Genomic DNA, 20,317 nt, shown 5'->3' with positions numbered 1-20,317 from the left:
AAAACTTTTTCACACAGCGAGTGGTTAGGGTTTGGAATACACTGTCTGAAAGCGTGGTGGAGGCAGGGTCAATTGAAGCATTCAAAAGGGAACTAGACTGCTATCTGAAAAGGAAGAATGTGCAGGGTTATGGGGAGAAGGTGGGAGAACGGCACTCGGTGAGTTGCTCATTTGGAGAGCCAGTACAGACACGATGGGCTGAATGGCCTCCTTCTGCTTGGCAACAATTCTATGATTCTTTACGTCCACCTCAGAGGGCAGTTGGGGCCTGGCCTTAAGATCTCACCTGAAAGGCGGAACCTCTGACAGTGCAGCACCCCCTCAGTACTGCACTGGGAGTGTCAGCCTGGAACTTGTGTGCATGTCTCTGCAGTGGGACTTGAACCCACGACCCACTGATAGCTCCACAGCTCTTCAGATTCCTGTGAGAATCCCCAGGCCCCGGGGGAATTTGGTTGAGGTACACTGCTCTTCTTTGAAATAGCGGGTGCATCTGACATGGCAGCACCCTCAGTACTGCACTGCGTGTGTCAGCCTGGATTATGCCACCAAGCCTCTGGAGTGGGCATGGCTGATATTTAAGTTCTTGAGTGAGTGGCAGGAGCTGAGGCTGAATTGGGATAGATATTTGAGGGCCAGATACATGACAGTGAATTCTTTGATGCAACGATCTCTGTGTTTCCACATTCCCAGAGAGATACCAGAGATAATATCAAGCTCCGATTTCTTAATGCCACAATTAGTTTTGATAGCAGCCTTGGGTGCCCTCTACCCCACTGCCCATCACCATCCAGGTAGGTCACCCAAACTCGGACAAAACAGATGCATCCAGATTCAGACCCAATCCGACTCTGAATCAGGTTTAAGGATGAGTCATCACAGCCTCTCCAGCACTAAGACCACCTGTTTCCACCTCTGTAACATCACCTGACTCTGCCTCTGTGTCAGCTCATCCTCTGCTGAACCCCTCATCCATGCCTTTGTTACCTCTAGACTTGATGATGCCAATGTTCTCTTGGTTGGTCTCCCAACTCGTACCCCCGGTAACCAACCCTCAGAGATCTCTCCGCTCCTTGAACCCTGGTTGCTTTCACAGTCCTGATTTCCATCTCTTCAACATTAGATGTGTCTTCAAGCTGCCTGGGCCCTAAACTCTGGAATACCTTCCCTATGCCTCTCTACCTATTGATCTCCCTTTCTTCCTGTAAGACTACTTTAAAACCTTTTCCTTTGACCAAGCTTTTGGCCATCTGTCCTAATAAATGCTTATGTGGCTCACTGTTGAATTATCTTTATTCTTTCACGGGACGTGGGCATCACTGGCAAGGTCAGCATTTGTTGCCCATCCCTAATTGCCCTTGAACTGAGTGTCTTGCTAGGCCATTTCAGAGGGGCAGTTAAGAATCAACCACATTTGCTGTGGGTTTGGAGTCACATGTTGGCCAGACCAGGTAAGGACGGCAGATTTCCTTCCCTAAAGGGCATTAGTGAACCAGATCATCAATGATGGTTTTGTAGCCATAATCACTGAGATTAGCGTTTAATTCCAGATTTTATTTTGTTGAATTTAAGTTCCACCAGCTGCCGTGGTGGGATTTGAACCCCTGTCCCCCAGAGAATCTGACCCTCTGGATTGAGCTGTCTGGTTATGTTTGATAAATCTCCTTGGGGACATTCTAGTGCATTAAAGGCTCTAAATAAACACGAGTTGTTATTTTTGTTAATGTAACAAGCTTTTACTTTCACTCTTGCCTGTCACTTAGCACCAGGTCCCAACAGGCTTAACCCTTCCCTGTCCTCTCCCATTTGTATACAACGCACTGGCGGAGGGGGAGGTAGGGAAGGTGAATGTTGTCACAACCCCACATACAGGTGAAAGATTGACAGGGCATCAGTTTTCAAACAGCTGGGCTGATTGTGCCATGAAGGGGCTAACAAGTAAATCTCCCCTCCTCCCAACTCTCAAAAGTAAAAAGCACATTTATCCCAAAAAGCAGAGCAGCTATAAATCCACAATTGTCGACGGACAGTTAGATACTACGGGGAACGTCTAAACCTGCAGCAAATAAACTGTGGACCCCACAATTTGGGACTCTGCAGGAGAAAGTGAAGTTAGATGGGGACATGGTAAAACTTACCCGCTTTGGAACTGAACCTTGAAGGTTCCTCTCTTTATCTGTAAATCCTTCCACTTGGCTCAACTTTGCCTTCTCAAGTTGTTCTCCAAACTTCTTTATTCCCGTCTCCTTCTCCAGTCAAAGTCTCCCAGTGGACTTTCAGCTTCTCCTCCTGGTTGGATTTTCCCAACTGTTCCTCCGTCCTGCTATTCTCCCCTTACCCCCGCTCCCTCTCCTTGGCCCTGGGGTATTTCGGTTTTTTCCTTCCCTTCAGTGGGGAATATTCAGCCACGGGTTTTGCCTTCTCCTGCCCATTGAACAAGCTGATGTTACACAGCCTTAGTCCTGTCAACAGCTGACACACGGATTCCAGAATTAATGGTCAACACTTTTTTCTTTAACTCCTCCCGCCCTGCTCCCTACTTTCTAGACTTCAGGAAGGCCTGAGGAAATTTCCCAGTGCCTCCATTTCCCAAAATTCCAACTATTTTTTTTTTAAAACTCTTGTCAATTAAAACCATATTTTTTTTCAAAGACAAAGGCAACAAAGGAGGTTTGGCTGAAAAAAGAGATATGTTGAAGCTTTTCATCTTGCACTCATCAGGACACTTTGCAAGAATACTAATATAAGGGGAAAACAACAATTTATACTGCAGACCTATATTGACATTCTTGCCAAGTGTCCTGATGAGTGCAAGATGAAAAGCTTCAACATGTCTCTTTTCTCAGCAGTACTCAAGTTCTGTACTACCAAACGACAATAAAGGAACAGAGCGCAAGCAGCGACGAAACTTGGGATGGTTTAAGGAAAAGGATGTCAGGCAACTAGATTAGGTCACTCGAAATATGGGCTTTAAAAGTCTCAGGATTAGTCTGCTCCTGGGCCCGGCCACGATGGCCATTAACAGGTCCAGGCAGCAGAAGGCTGAGGGGGCAGCCGGACCGACTGTCTGCCCCTCATCCGCGGCCACGTTGACAGCCGGGTGTCCCCGGGGAGGGAGCACACAGTGTCCACCAGTTCGCTCGAGGCCCTTTGTGACTGGTGGGCACTGCGGGGGCTGGAGTGCATCATTGGCCCCCAAAATGACATTTTGATTTAATTGGATAAGTTTTCTTTGGGAGTTTTGATTCTGTTACAGTGGCCCTTTAGTGGGGGGGGTGCGGTTATCAATTTAATTTACTTTGTTAATTTGTTAATTTGACCATTTGTTTATTTGTCATGCTCAAAAGCGTATAAAAGCCTAAAGATTGAGAGGCGACCCAAAGGTTGCAGGAGGTGTGGAGTCACACAGATCCGAAATCTCGGCAAAGCACATGTTTTCATACAAAACCACGTGAGGGTTTTTATTTCACTATCAACGGCAATTTGCAGGCGACGGTAAGTCGGCAGGCAAAGTAAGTTTTGTGGGCCTAAGTGAGAATTTATAAAGGGACACGGACAGACTACGTGAGTGGTCATAACTATAAAGATGGATTTCAATCTGAAAAAGTGTGAAGTCCCCAGTTTGGATCTCAGAAAGACAAATCAGAATATTTTCTTCACGGTGAGAGGCCAGGAGCAGCAGAGGGCCGGGGAGATCGAGGGGTCCAGGTTTTATTTTCCTTTATTCTTCCGTGGGATGTGGGCATTCCAAGGCCAGCATTTGTTGCCCATCCCTAATTGCCCTTGAACTAAGTGACTTGCTCGGCCAATGCAGAGTCAAACACATCTCTGGCTTCATTTGCGAGCTTTCGAATGATTTTTGGAACATATCATCAGGGACTCGGTCACCTACACTGAACAGGTTAAAGGGGAGATGGTGGTGATGACATTGGACTAGTAATCCAGAGGCCCAGACCAAAAACTCTGGGGACATGGGTTCAAATCCCACCACGGCAGCTGGTGGAATTTAAATAACAATTAATAAACCTGGAATTGAAAGCTAGTCTCAGTAATGGTGACTATGAAACTTTTTCTAAAAACCCATCTGGTTCACTAATGTCCCTTTAGGGAAGGAAATCTGCCATCCTTATCTGGTCTGGCCTACATGTGACTCCAGACTCACAGCAATGTGGTTGACTCTTAACTGCCCCCTGAAATGGCCTTGCAAGCCACTCAGTTCAAGGGCAATTAGGGATGGGCAACAAATGCTGGCCTGGCCAGTGACACCCACATCCCATGGAAGAGTAAAGAAAAAACATGTAAAACTGTCACTGTCATGGAAATTGTCCATGCCCTGAAAAACCAAGAACCAACTGTCTATGGATGAAGTGGTTGAAAACTTAAGAAAATATCCCAAAGAAGCCCTTATCACTATCATATTGATGAGACACAGAAAGCCAGGAAAGGGGAGCGAGAGAGAGAGAGAGATTGAAGAAAGTCAGGAGTCAGCGTAAGAAAGGGAAGCTTTGATCCTATCCAGAAGTGCAAGTGAAGAGCGTTCCCAGAAATGGAACAAATTTAAGTCAAGTTTACATTGTACTTTCAGAGACCAATTATTACTGATGCAGTGCTGCCCACTTCAGCTCTCTACATCCTCCCAATCCTAATAGAAAGACAGACCTTGCATTTCTATAGCACCTTTCACAACCTCAGGAGATCACAAAGCTCCTTACAGCGAATGACGAACTTGTGAAGTGTTGTTCCTGTTGTAATGAAGTAAAAGCGGCTGCCAATTTGCGCACAGCAAGATCCCACAAACAGCAAAGTGATAATGACTGGATAATCTGTTTTTAGTGATGTTAGTTGAGGGATAATTATTGGTAAGGACACCGGGGAGAACTTTCCAGCTCTTCTTCGAAATAATGGCCTGTGGAATTCGCTACCACAGAAAGTAGTTGAGGCCAAAAGATTGTATGTTTTCAAGAAGGAGTTAGATATAGCTCTTGGCGCGAAAGGGATCAAAGGGTATGGGGAGAAAGCGAGAGCAGGCTATTGAGTTGGATGATCAGCCTTCTCCTGCTCCTAGTTTCTATGTACGTTTCTATCTATGTAAACTAACTAATAGACAAGTGTGACAGCCGCTGGTGGGGCATTGTAAGTAAAATAAAAAACCTTAAAGGAAACTTCACTAACTAAACCAAAATACCATTCCCGGGGGTGAAGGTGCACGCCACCCCCCCTGGTGCCCAGCAGTCGCCGAGTCTTTCTTCACGCTCTTTCAGTGAAACAGAAATCAATAAATTAAACAAAAATCAATAAACAAGAGGGGGTGACAGCCCCTGGTGGGGCGCAGTGACAAAACATAACGAACTAAACCAAAATATTATTCCCGCAGCGTCTTTCTTTATATGTGCTCACAGTACTTAATCAATCAATGCCCTTCACCTGTGGATCCTTAACCTTAATAACACAAGCAACAAACCATTAGCACATCAGGCAGGTTCGTCCCCGCGGAAGCGAGTTAAGAAGCTAAATAGTGATCCCCCTGAGGATGCAAGGGGGCCAATCAGAGCTCCCTATAAGAGGCCAGTGGACTCACTGTGAATGCTGTGCGCTGCTGAGGTGAATGGAGAAGGGGAGGGCCCTTTAACCATCGCTGAATCCCCCACTATCAACATCCTGGGGGGTTACTATTGACCAGAAACTGAACTGGACTAGCCATATAAATACTGTGGCTACAAGAACAGGTCAGAGGTTAGGAATCCTGTGATGAGTAACTCACCTCCTGACTCCCCAAAGCCTGTCCACCATCTACAAGGCACAAGTCAGGAGTGCAATGGAATGCTCTCCATTTGCCTGGATGAGCGCAGCTGCAACAACACTCAAGAAGCTTGACACCATCCAGGACAAAGCAGCCCACTTGATTGACACCCCTTCCACAAACATTCACTCCCTCCATCACCAACGAACAGTAGCAGCAGTGTGTACCATCTACAAGATGCACTGCAGGAACTAACCAAGCCTCCTTAGACAGCACCTTCCAAACCCACGACCACTACCATCTAGAAGGACAAGGGCAGCATATATATGGGGACACCAACACCTGGAAGTTCCCCTCCAAGTCATTCACCATCCTGACTTGGAACTATTTCCATTCCTTCACTGTGGGTCAAAATCCCTGAACTCCCACCCTAACTGCACTGTGGGTGTACCTACACCACATGGACTGCAGCGGCTCAAGAAGGCAGCTCACCACCACCGTCTCAAGGGCATTTAGGGATGGGCAATGAATGCTGGCCCAGCCAGCAACGCCCATGCCCCACAAATGAATTTTAAAGAAGTCACCTTCGAAAGGGCAATTGGATAGATTTTTTAAGTTGATTCATGGGATGTGGGCTTCGCTGGCTGGGCCAGCATTTATTGCCCATCCCTAATTGCCCTTGAGAAAGTGGTGGTGAGCTGCCTTCTTGAACCGCTGCAGTCCATGTGGTGTAGGTACACCCACAGTGCTGTTAGGGAGGGAGTTCCAGGATTTTGACCCAGCGACAGTGAAGGAACGGCCGATATATTTCCAAGTCAGGATGATGAGTGACTTGGAGGGGAACTTCCAAGTGCTGGTGTTACCATCTATCTGCTGCCCTTGTCCTTCCAAATGGTAGTGGTCGTGGGTTTGGAAGGTGCTGTCTAAGGAGCCTTGGTGAGTTGCTGTAAACTTGTAAAGAAAAATATTGCCAGGCAATGGGGAAAGAGCAGGGAGTGGGACTAATTGGACAGCTCTTTCAAGGAGCCAGCACAGGCATAATGGGCTGAATGGTCTCCTTCTGTGCTTCAAGAACCTCTGATGATTTTAAATTGTTATTATCAGATTGCAGCTCCATTTCCTCGCTGTTGCATGAGGGAACATTTTCGTTATGTGGGGGCAATGTTTTTTGTCTTTTTCCCTTTTTCTAAAAACACTCCGACTGCCTCAGTGTAAAGGTACGCTTTTGAAACCCGAGCCCCTGTTGCTCATTTACACAGCTAGAATCCAAGGACTGCCAGTTTCCAGAACAAAAATAAACTGGAGAGTGCAGCCCAAGTGAATGTGTGTGACTGAGCTGACAGCTGCAAAGCACAACTCCCCAGGGCATCCAAAAAAACTCTCCACTTTAACATCCCATCACTGAATTCAACATTCTGCTCCATCTCCCTGAACCCCTCTTTCACTCCTGCTGGCCACCTCCAGTATGTCTCTCTCTCTGTTTCTGTCTCTCTCTCTCTGTTTCTGTCTCTCTCTCTCTCTCTGTGTTTCTTTCTCTCTGTCTCCCTCTCTCTCTGTCTGTCTCTCTCCTGCTCTCTCTCTCTAACTCACTGTATCTCTCTCTCTCTGTTTCTGTGTGTTTCTGTCTCTCTCTCTCTGTTCCTGTCTCTCTCTCTCTCTCTCTGTTTCTTTCTCTCTGTCTCCCTCTCTCTCTGTCTGTCTCTCTCCTGCTCTCTCTCTCTAACTCACTGTATCTCTCTCTCCAAGAGTCTATCTCTTGTTCTCTCTCTTTCTCTGTCTATGTTTCTGCTGTCTCGCACTTCTTTTCTCTCACTCTCTATCTACATGTCCATCTCTATCTCTTTACATCATACAATGACACAGCACAGAAGGATGACATTTGGCCCTGTTTGGTCGAGCTATCCAATTAATCCCATCCCCCCCTGCTCTTTCCCCACAGCCCTGCAAATGTTTCCCCTCGTGTATTTATTCAATTTCCCTTTTGAGAGTTCCTATTGAATCTGCTTCCACCGCCCTTTCAGGCAGCGCCTTCCAGATCACAACTCACTGCGTAAAAAGATGTTTCCTCATGGCATCTCTGATTCTTTTGTCAATTATCTTCAATCCCTCTAGTTACCGACCCTCCTGCTACTGAAATAAAACAGAACAAAACTGGAAAAACGCACCAGGTCTGCTCCAAAGAGTTCTGAAGAAGAGTCATACGGACTCGAAATGTTAACTCTGTTTCTCTCTCCACAGACGCTGCCAGACCTGCCGAGTTTTTCCAGCACCTTCTGTTTTTATTTCAGATCTCCTGCATCTGCAGTATTTTGCTTTTATTCCTGTCACTGGAAGCAGTTTCACCCCATTTACTCAATCAAAATACTTCATAGTCTATCTAAATCTCCTTAGCTTTCTCTGCTCCAAGGAGAACAATCCCATACCTGTACTCACACTGTACCCACAACTATACCAACACCTGTATTCACACTGTACCCACACCTATACCCACATACGTGTACTCACAGCTGTACCCAAACCTGTACCCACGCTATTACCCACATACGTGTACTCACACCTGTACCCAAACCTGTACCCACGCTATTACCCACATACATGTAGTCACACCTGTACCCACACCTGTACTCACTGTACCCACATCATTACCCATACACCTGTACCCACACCATTACCCATACACCTGTACCCATACACCTGTACCCATACACCTGTACCCATACACCTGTACCCACACTGTTAACCATATATATGGACTCACACTTGTACTCACACCTGTACCCACACCCCCACAACTGTACCCACCTGCACACAGCTGCATTCACATCTGCACTTTATCCAAAAATCTATAATTGCTGTTACACACTCATGCCCACATTCAGACACAGGTTCACACACACCTATGCCCACACTCACATACCCGAAACCACACCAACATGCCTGCACACACCTGCAGAAATCCGTACCCACATCTACAAGTGCTTGCGCACTTGTACTTGGCACCCATTCCTGATGCCTATGGTACACCACACCTCAGAGCAACTGCCTGCCAGATAGTGAAGGTCACACTAGCATCAACTAGAGACCCCGGGGGAGACGATGATAATGTCACTGGGCTGGTAATGCAGAAGCCCTGGCCAATGTTCTGGGGTTCAAATTGGTTCAAATCCCATCATGGAAGCTGGTGGAATTTAAATTCAATTAATAAATCCAGAATATAAAGATAGTCTCAGTAATGGTGACCATGAAACTATTACAGATTGTCCTAAAAACCTACTTGGTTCATTAATGCCTTTTAGGGAAGGAAATCTGCCATCCTTACCTGGCCTGGCCTACATACGCACAGCAATGTGGTTGAAGTAAGCAAGCACGAAGACAGCAGCTAGTCACAGAGTGCAGCTAGTCACAGAGTGTGAACTTGGAGAATTTGATGAGTGAGGGAACTTTGTGCAGTGAGGCAGGAGGAAAGCAATTAAGTGATCGGTTGGTGATTATTTTGTTCATTTATCTTTCGAACCTTGTGTAATTTATTCATAATTATAAGGTTTCATTAATAGTAGTAAGGTTTACTAGCAGTAGTAAAGCTCATTGGGAGTAGTAGGGTTCATGAATTAAAAATTAATTAAGAAAAATAATTAATTAATTAACACATTAACACATAAAGATGGAAAGGTAGGTGATGTGTTGTGACTGCAGAATGTGGGAGGTCCATGACACCAGAGTGATCCAGGGCAAACACATCTGTAGTAAGTGTGAGTTTCGGCTAAGAATCATTGAGCTGGAGGCCGAACTGCAGACACTGTGATTGCATCAGGGACGGGGAAAGTTACCTGGATATTTATTCCAGGAGGCGGTCACACCCCTTAGTGGCCAGGGGCAGGAGGATGTGACTCTGAGTGAGGCAGGTATGGGTATCAAGAAGGTAGAAGCGGAGAAGCCTCAGCCCTTGCAACTGTCCAACAGGTTTGAGGTTCTTACAACTTGTGGGGATGAAAACAGGGGCTGCAGGTGGGATGAGTGAACTGACCATGGCACTGTGGTACAGGAAGCCATTCAAGAGGGGGGAGTTTATAGGAATGTAGTGGTTGTAGGGGACAGTATAGTCCAGGAGATTGACAAAGTTCTTTGCAGCCGAGACCATGAGTCCGGAGGACTGCGCTTGTCTGCCCGGTGCCAGGGTTCAGGTTGTCTCTTGGGGCTGGAGGGGAACTTGCAGTAGGAGGGGGAGGTCCACGGGGGCACCAACGACAAAGAAAGGACTAGGAAAGAGGTTCTGCTGGAGGAAGTATGAGCAGCTAGGGGCTAACTTAAAAAGCAGAACCCCAAAGGTCAAAATCTTTGGGTTATTACCTGAGCCACGAGCAAATCGGCGTAGGGCAAATCAGAGTAGAGAGGTTAATGTGTGGCTCAAAGGCTGGAGAAATGATGTCGATTCATGGGGCACTGACACCAGTACTGGGGAAAGTGAGAGCTGTACCACTGGGACAGACTTCACCTGAACTGTGCTGGGACCCAGTGTTCTGGTGAGTTGTATAACTAGGGCGGTAGAGAGGGCTTTAAACTAAATAGCAGGGACGAGGGATCATGCAAGAGGAGTTGCGGTAAATCAAATGGAAGCAAGGAGTAAATAGAACAGGTTAGCGATTTGGGTAATGATAGCCAAAGTATTGCAGGAAGGGACAGAGAGATCAGACTTAGTGCACCAGTAGATAAGGCCGGAGATTGCAAAAATAGTAAAAAGACAGAGTTAAAGGCTCTGCATCTGAATGTGCGAAGCATTTGTAACAAAATGGATGAATTGTTAGCACAGATAGAAATAAATATGTATGACTTGATAGCCATTACAGAGACCTGGTTGCAAGGTGACCAAGGCTGGAACCTAAATATTGCAGGATATTTGAAAAGATAGGAAGCTAGGAAAAGATGGTGGGTAGCTCTGTTAATTAAGAATGTCATTAGTACTGTAGGGAGAGATGACCTTAGCTCGAAAAAGCAAGATGTCGAATCAGTTTGGGTAGAGATAAGAAACAGGAAAGGTAAGAGGTCACTTGTGGGAGTACTTTATAGGCCCCCTAACAGTAGTTACACTTTAGGACAGAGTATACAGGAAGAAATGAATGGGGCCTGTGAGAAGGGCACTGCAATAATCATGGGAGACTTTCATCTACATTTGATTGGAGGAAGCAGATTGGCAAAGATAGCCTGAAAAGTGAGTTCATAGAATGTATGTGGAACAATTTCTTAGAGCAGTATGTTCTAGAGCCAACCAGGGAACAGGCTGTTCTAGATCTGATAATGAGCAATGATATAGGATTAATCAATAACCTCATGGTAAAGGAGCCTTTAGGTGACGGCAATCATAACATGGTAGAATTTCATGTTCAGATTGAAGGAGAGAAGTGTGGGCCTAAGACTAGTGTTTTAAACCTGAATAAAGATGTATTTTTTTTTCATTCATTTTTGTGAATCTGGTGCAAATCAAGTGGGCTGATTTGTCCTGGGTGGTGTCAAGCTTCTTGAGTGTTGTGGGAGCTGCAGGAAGTTAAGGATAGTATCAAATTGAAAGAAACATTCTACAAGTCTGAAAAGATAAGTGGTAGATCAGAACCAGCAAAGAATGACTACAAATAAAGAGGAGAAAGTAGAGTATGAGAGAAAGCTGGATAGTAATATAAAAACAGATAGTAAGAGTTTCTACAAGTGTTTAAATAGGAAAAGAATAACTAAAGTGAGTGTTGGTCCTCCAGAGAGTGAATCTGGGGAATTGATAAGGGAAAACAAGGAAATGGTGGATGTGTTGAACAGGTAAAACTTCCCTAAGAAACTTGAAAATCAAGAGGTGAATGGGAGAGAGGAACTTAAAACAATCACCATCACCAGGGAAAAGGTGCTGGGAAAACTATCAGGGTGAAAGGTTGACAAGTCCCCAGGACCTGATGGCCTGTGCCCTAGGGTCTTAAAAGAAGTGGCTACATGTATATTAGATGCATTGGTCGTAATCTTCCAAAATTCCTCAGATTCTGGAAGGATCCCAATGGATTAGAAAATCATTAACGTAACACCTTTGTTCAAGAAAGGGGGAAGATGGAAAGCACAAAATTACAGGCCGGTTAGCCTGACATCTGTCAGAGGGAAATTGCTGGAATCTATATTAAGGAGGTTATAGCAAGATACTAAGAAAATTGTAATTTGATCAGGCAGAGTCCACATGGCTTTGTGAAAGGGAAATCGTGTTTACCGAATTTATTAGATTTTTTTGAGGAAGAAAGAATCCAAGTGGATAAAGTGGAACCTGTAGATGTGGTGTACTTGGATTTACAAAAGGCATTTGATAAGGTGCCACATCAAAGGTTACTACACAAGATAAGAGAACATGATGTAGGAGGTAACATATTAGCAGGGATAAAGGATTGTTTAGCTAACAGGAAGCAGAGAGTAGGGATAAATGGGTCTTTGTCAAGTTGACAAGCTGTAACTAGCGGAGTGCCACAGGGATCAGTGCAGGGCTTCAACTATTTACAATATACGTCAATGATTTGGCTGAAGGCACCGAATGTATGGTAGCTAAATTTGCTGTGACATCAAGATAGGAAGGAAAGTAAGTTGTCAAGAGGAGGTAGAGAGTCAGCAAAGGGATATGGACAACTAGCCATTTGATAGTACAGAACTTGAGTACTGCTGACAAAAGACACATGCTGTTGAAGCTTTTCATCTTGTACTCATCAGGATAATTCATAAGAATACAAAATTGTAAAGGAAGCAACAATTTATAATGCTCGATAAGAGACTGCTGATTGGTTGGCAAGTGGACTCTGATTGGTGCCTCTAGCTGAGAACTGACAGTTAACTGTCAAGCTTTGTTTAAATTCAAGCTAAGTAGGTTGACACTGATTGGTCAAGGCATTGCCCTGGGGAAGGAACCAGAGAATGGCTGTCACCTATTTTGTTTAGTTGAAACAAGTGCAATGTTTGTATATGCACCTTCTGTCTGCAAAGTACAGGGCCCTGTGTATTAATATATGTGGCTTCTAGCACGTGTAAGTGAGCCACATCGCGAGCCCGACTGATAATTTTAAATTGGTTGCCTGTGTCGTTCTTAGCACACTCAGGATTGTTCAGCAAGTGCTGTCCAAACGGTGAACCGCATCTAATATTGGACACTGTGTTTTGAGTTTTGCAAGCCCGGGCTGGTTGGGTACGGTCTGTACCCTGCCCGTTGTGAACACTGGCTGGGACAAGCTGTTTGATATGATCCGCCAGTCTTTGGGACATATGGCCTACATGCCCAGCATTACACTGGCACTGAAATTCATATACCACATTACTCATGTGAAAGGCAGAACGTCTTTTTGGCTTGACAGCAGCATCCTGTTAGTGACAAACCCCACTCGTGTTGCTACTGCATAGTAGCAGCGTGAAATGGCTAGCTTCACCTTCCACTGCAATCTGAGGAAGTCTGGGCACTTTTCAGGGCCAAAAGAGGCAACTTTGGCACATTCATGAGTTTGCACAATATACAGTGAGCAATGATCTGATCAGGGTAGCCATTATCCTGCAGGATGCCTTTGATGTGCCTATTTCAGCATCAAGCTTACACGGTAAGCAGATGGCTCAGGCCCTCTTTACAAGGCTGCCAATAAAGCTAATTTTCTTGTGTATGGAGCTGTAGGAATCCCAATGTGTATGTTGACCAGTGAAGGTAGGCCTGCCATTCTCCACGGCAACACCTGTACCAATCAGAGTCCACTTGCCAACTAATCAGTATAATTTTTTTTTTCTTTTACAATTTGGTATTCTTGTGAGCTGTCCTGATGAGTGCAAGATGAAAAACTTCGACAACATGTGTCTTTTTTCAGGATATAGACAGGTTAAGTGAGTTGGCAAAAATTTGGCAGATGGAGTATAATGTGGGAAAATGTGAACTTGTCCACTTTGGCAGGAAGAATAGAAAAGCAGCATATTAGAGAGTTTACAGAACTCAGTGGTACAGAGGGATCTGAGTGTCCTGGTTCATGAATCACAATAAGTTAGAGGTAGAGACAGAGCGAGGGAGAGAGAAAGAGAAAGAGAAAAGATTGGATAATATGTGAGTGTCAGAGAGAATGAGAGACAGAAATCAAAAGAGGTATGAAAAAGAGACAGGTTAACTGAGTATGGAAGGAATATCAGAGAGAAAGAGAGGGACATGGAGTGTGAAAGATAGACAGATTGACAGATGAGAGAGAGAGAGAGAGAAAACAAGAGAGAGAGTGAGTGACACCAAGAGAGAGGTGAAAGTGTGAGGGACAGAGCAAAAGAGAGAGCAATAGAGAGGAGTAAAAGCAAGAGCAAGAGAGAATGAGAGCAAGCAATGAATGTTGCATCGTTTAACAGGGAGAAATGTGCACAGTCAGTTTGAGTGGGAAATTGATCCAATACCAAAATAAATACATGGAAAATAACAGGAGCAAAGAGAAATGCACATCAAGCAGCACAGTGTGTGTGTGAAAGTGGAACACAGCAATACTCCTCTCTGCTTACTTGTACAAGTGAACCAGAGGCTTACAGCTAATATATTTTGCCCTTGATAAACATTCCTTTATCTGAGAGTCTCCCGCTGACCAGATCTGACTCCTGCCCCCAACCCCGACCACCCATACAACAGGGAAATGTCCTCCTCTGTAATTTTAAGATGGGACCATCACTGACACTGTAAACTTTACACTGAACATAACCTCTCCAAAACATTCTGTAAGTGCTGTCGGCAGTGTCTTGGGAGATCCGTACTCTAATCTTGGCATCAGAAGGTTGTGGGTCCCACTCCAGAGGCTTGATTACAAAAACTCAGGCTGACACTTCCAGAACAGTACTGAGGGAACGCTGCACTGTCAGAGATGCTGTATTGTAGATGAGACGTTAAATGAAGGTTTTGTCTGCTGTCTCATGTGGACAAAAATGATCCCAGAGTACAACTTAGAGAAGAATAGAGGCATTCTCCCTGGTGTCCTGGCCAATATTTATCCCTCAATCAACACCAGTAAAAAAAGGGGATTTCTCTGGTCATTATCACATTGCTGTTTGTGGGAGCTTGCTCTACACAAATTGTCTGCCGTATTTTCTACAGCAGTGACTACACATCCCCTCAAAAATGGGGAAACGGTAGTATAGTGGTTCTGAAACTGGGCTGGCAATTCAGAGACCTGGGCCAGTAATCCAGAGATATGAGTTCAAATCCCACCTCAGCCTCCAGGGGATTTAAATTCTATTAATTAAACAAATCTGGAATATAAAGCTAGTCTCAGTAATGGTGACCATGAAACTATCATTGATTGTTGTTAAAAACCCATCTGGTTCACTAATGACCTTTAGGGAAGGAAATCTGCTGACCTTACCTGGTCTGGCCTACATTTCACTCCAGATCCACAGCAATGTGGTTGATTCTTAACTGCCCTCTGCAATGGCCTAGCAGGGATGAACAATAAATTGCCAGATATGTCCACACAACCCGCGAATGAATAGGAACTTTTAAAAATACTTTGATTGCAAAGCGACTTGGGTCATTCTGAGGTTGTAAAAGAAGCCATATAAATGCAAATTCATTCTGAATCGAACATAAGATCATACAAATCTGATTGTAAGCACCGGCCTACCCCCGATAACCTTTCACCCTCTTGTTAATCAAGAATCTATCCACCTCTGCCTTAAAAATATTCAAAGACTCTGCTTCCACCGCGTTTTGAGGAAGAGAGTTCCAAAGACTCACAGCCGTCTGAGAGAAAAAAATTTCTCCTCTTCTCTGTCTTAAATGACCCCTTATTTTTAAACAGTGACCCCCTAGTTCTAGATTCTCCAACAAGAGGAAACATCCTCTCCACATCCACCCTGTCAAGACCCCTCAGGATCTTAAAGGAAATTAAGCCATATCCCCTAAACACAGGTGGTACCCACAGACAGTGCTCCCCATTACAGCATGTTAAACCTACAGCTATATCACCACCAGCCAAAAGCTCAGTGCGCAAACATTATCATCCATCATCGTCAGGCTAGTAGCCAGAGTATCGACTATTGCACGCTACAGAAGCATCCCTCAGTTTGGACATAATTTAAACCCTAGTTAGATTATAGGTTGTGACTCATTCCCAAATATCCGATATAGGAACAGGAGGGTGTATACAGCCCATCAAGCCTGTTCCCTCATTCAATGAGATCAAAGCCGATTTGTATTTTAACACCATCTACACGCCTTGGTTCTGTAACCTTTAATCCCCTCACCCAACAAAAATCTGTCAATCTCAGTTTCGAAATTTTCATTTGAGCCTCAGCCTCATCAGCTTCTTCAGGGGGAGAGAGTTCGAGGTTTCCACTCCCCTCGGTGTGAAGAAATGCTTCCTGATCCGCCTGGCTCAGGTTTTAAGGCTCTGCCCCCTCCTCTTGTTCTGGACTTTCACCGCGTTCCTCCCCCACCATCAGAGGAAATCATTTCTCTCTATCAAACCTATCGACTTAAACACCTCAATTAGATTTTTAAGAAATTCATTCAAACACATGAACACAAGAAATAGGAACAGGAGTAGGCCATTCAGCCCCTCAAGCCTGCTCCGTCATTCAAGAAGATCATGTCTAATCTGATTGTAACCTCAACTCCACATTCCCACCTACTCCCAATAACCTTTCACTTCTTTGTTAGTCAGGAACCTCCCAACCTCTGCTTTAAAAATATTCAGTGACCCTACCTCCACCACACTCTGGGGAAGAGAGCTCCACAGACCCCTGACCCTCATGGGATGTGGGCATTGCTGGCAAGGTCAGCATTTGCCGCCCATCCCTAATTGCCATTAATGTTTCATACCTGAGGGAATACAGGCTTAGCTGTGTAATTGGCCTCAAAATTTAACCCTTTTAGCCCTGGTATCATTCTGGTGAATCTGCACTGGTGAATCCCCAAGGCTGGTGCATTCTTCCTGAGGTGTGGGGCCCAGAATCACAGAATCACACAGTGCAGAAGAGGCCCTTCGGCCCATCGAGTCTGCACCGACATATGAGAAACACCTGACCTACCTACCTAATCCCATTTACCAGCACTTGGCCCATAGCCTTGAATGTTATGACGTGCCAACTGCTCATCCAGGTACTTTTTAAAGGATGTGAGGCAACCCACCTCCACCACCCTCCCAGGCAGCGCATTCCAGACCGTCACTGCATTTACCCTCTGGGTAAAAAAGTTTTTCATCACATCCCCCCTAAACCTCCTGCCCCTCACCTTGAACTATGCCCCCTCGTGACTGACCCTTCAACAAAGGGGGACAGCTGCTCCCTATCCACCCTGTCCATGCTGCTCATAATCTTGTACACCTCTATCAGGTTACCCCTCAGTCTTCTCTGCTCCAACAAAAACAACCCGAGTCTATCCAACCTCACTTCATAAGTTAAATGTTTCATCCCAGGCAACGTCCTGGTGAATCTCCTCTGCACCCCCTCCAGTGCAATCACATCCTTCCTATAATGTGGCGACCAGAACTGCACACAGTACTCCAGCTGTGGCCTCACCAAGGTTCTATACAATTCCAACATGATCTCCCTACTTTTGTAATCTATGCCTCGATTGATAAAGGCAAGTGTCCCATATGCCTTTTTCACCATCCCACTAACATGCCCCTCCGCCTTCAGAGATCTATGGACACACACGCCAAGGTCCCTTTGTTCCTCAGAGCTTCCTAGTGTCATGCCGTTCATTGAATACTTCCTTGTCGAATTACTCCTTCCAAAGTGTATCACCTCACACTTTTCAGAACTGAACGCAATTACTCCAGACGTGGTCTGACCACTGCCCCCCACAACACCAACCACCCCCCCCCACTCCAGAACTTTATGTAACTGCAACCTCACTTCCTCCTTTTTGAATTCCAGACCCATTGAGATAAGGGCCAACACCTTGTGATGGTTGACCCTGTCCCGATGGCTTTAAACAAATTCCATTTTGTCAGTTGAAATCCCACCTCATTGCGCTGTTGAATTCTGTACATCTGCTAAACTTGTGGGCTGAAACTAGGAAAAATAGGATTAAAACTGCTTGATTATCAATAAAAATGCGCCTAGTTCACTAATAACCTTCAGGGGAAGAGAACGTGGCCTACAAGTGACTCCTGTCTCAAACTCTGTGGTTGACTGTTACAAATAGCCTAAGGGCCTGAAACCATCAGAGAAACAGAGGGCAGACAAAACATGCCCAAACTTGGTTCAAGCAAATCCCAAGAATAGGTACGAAATAAAAATATTTGATTGGGTGCTGGCCTGTGGCTCACTCCCAATTTTGCAATAACCCAGGACTAAAATTGTTCAGCTTCCAATTCTCCTCAGCAACTCTCTATTTTTAATAAACCAACATTCATGTCGAACCTTTAACATCCCAAGGTGCTTCACAGGAACATTAGCAAACATAAATAGGGTTGCCAACCCTCCAGGATTGGCCTGGAGCCTCCAGCAATGGAAGATCAATCTCCAGGACAGTGCTGTGTGCAAACCCGGAGAACAATCAACAGGGTATTAAGAACACTTTTTTTAAAAAAAAATTCTTTGAACGTTTCTCTTTAGCAGATATAAAATGTGGAAAATGGGGGATAAAAGGTTATTCGGCTGATAGTCAGGCATCTTCCAACTGGGCATTGAGTCTTTTTGCTTTCCAGTTGGCGTAGGAAGGCAGAATGTCACAAGGATGGATGTGTTGGCCGACTAATGGCTGGAGCGTGGGGGCAAGTCATGTGATGAAGCCTCGAAGAATACATTTAATCACAGTTGGTAACCCTGGACATAAATTTGACACTGAGCCACATAAGGAGATATTAAGCAAGGTGACTGTAAGCTTGGTTAAAAAGAGGAAGGTTTAAAGGGGTAGAGAGGGAGGCAGAGAGGTTTAGGGAGGGAATTCCAGAGCTTAGGGGTCAGGTATGGTCGCTGACTGTGGAGCGATGGAAGAAATGGAGATGGAACAAGAGGCTAGAATTGCAGGAATGTAGGTATCCCGGAGAGTTTTGGGGTTGGAGGAGGTTACAAAGATGGGGAAGGAGCGAGGCCAGGGAGGGATTTGGAAACAAGGAAACCAGGGTGCCAGTGTGGGTCAGTGAACACAAGTGGTGATGGGCAAATGGGACTTGGTGAAAGTTAGGATACCGGCAGCAGGGTCCTGGATGAGCTCATGTTTGTGGGCGATGGGAGGTGGGATGTCAACCAGAGTTTTGACGCCACTGATCTGGACAGTGTGTATCAACAGGCCATTGAACTGTATTGGGCATCACCAGCACGCCTGGTCCTGTTCCCATCTGACACTCACAAGTATGGACATTCCGGGATGGTTTACTGGATAACGATTAGTAAGCAGGTATTCTGGATCAGCTTCCCACTTTCCAAGTCCCGTGGGACTGCTAAGGCCAGATGATGGCCCTCGACATTATCCTGTCTGACATTAGAGTTAAACCGTAGTGTCGTCCAGTAAAGAAGGGGAAGAGGCCATTTGGCTCCTCATGCCTTTGCTGGCTCTGTGAAAGAGCTATCCAATCAGCCCCATTACCCTGTTCTTTCATAAAAACATAACATAACAACACAAGAAATAGAAGCAGGAGTAGACCACCTGGCCCATCATGCTTTCTCGGACATTCAGTACGATTGTGGTTGATTTTGGACTCCACTTTCCTGCCTGTTCCCCACATCTTTAATTCCTGGAGAGACCAAAAATCTGTCCATCACAGCCTTAAATATATTCATTGCTGGAGCATCCCAGCTTCTCCAGTCTCTGAGGTGATTCTGCATTAACTTTTCATCTGGCCTGAGATCCAGCATCATGCTGGGTGGCACTGTACTCACTGTTGAAACCCACTGAAATACAGAGGAGCAGAGGGACAGGAGGAGGCCATTCAGTCCCTCGCGTCTGTTCCACCATTCAATGAGACCTTGGCTGATCTGTCACCCTGCACCATGCATTCTCCTTTGTCCCTTACCCCTTAATCCCTTTGGTTAACAAAAATCCATCAATCTCAGATTTAAAATTAACAATTGAATGAGCATCAACGGCCAGTTGAGGAAGAGAATTCCGAATTTCGACCACCCTTTGGTGTGTGGAGATGTTTCCTAATCTCATTCCTGGAAGGTCTGGTTCTCATTTTAGACTATGACCCCTCAACCTCAGCTTTACTCTGTATCTAACCCCGTGCTGTACCTGTCCTGGGAGTGTTTGATGGGGACAGTGTAGAGGGAGCTTTACTCTGTATCTAACCCCGTGCTGTACCTGTCCTGGGAGTGTTTGATGGGGACAGTGTAGAGGGAGCTTTACTCTGTATCTAACCCCGTGCTGTACCCGTCCTGGGAGTGTTTGATGGGGACAGTGCAGAGGGAGCTTTACTCTGTATCTAACCCCGTGCTGTACCTGTCCTGGGAGTGTTTGATGGGGACAGTGTAGAGGGAGCTTTACTTTGTATCTAACCCCGTGCTGTACCTGTCCTGGGAGTGTTTGATGGGGACAGTGTAGAGGAAGCTTTACTCTGTATCTAACCCCGTACTGTACCTGTCCTGGGAGTGTTTGATGGGGACAGTGTAAAGGAAGCTTTACTC

At 45.4% G+C, this 20,317-nt stretch overlaps 1 protein-coding gene across 1 annotated transcript in view; it reads right to left on the bottom strand.

Annotated features, from left to right (window-relative positions):
• Positions 1-20,317, bottom strand: part of spega (striated muscle enriched protein kinase a) — a 1,124,881-nt gene that overhangs the window by 1,103,427 nt on the left and 1,137 nt on the right. The window lies entirely within an intron of this gene.

The sequence above is a fragment of the Cetorhinus maximus genome, chromosome 11, assembly GCF_964194155.1.
Source record: "Cetorhinus maximus chromosome 11, sCetMax3.hap1.1, whole genome shotgun sequence".
NCBI lineage: Eukaryota > Metazoa > Chordata > Chondrichthyes > Lamniformes > Cetorhinidae > Cetorhinus > Cetorhinus maximus.
The sequence above is the reverse complement of the archived record's forward strand: the minus strand, read 5'-3'. Positions and strand labels throughout refer to the sequence as shown.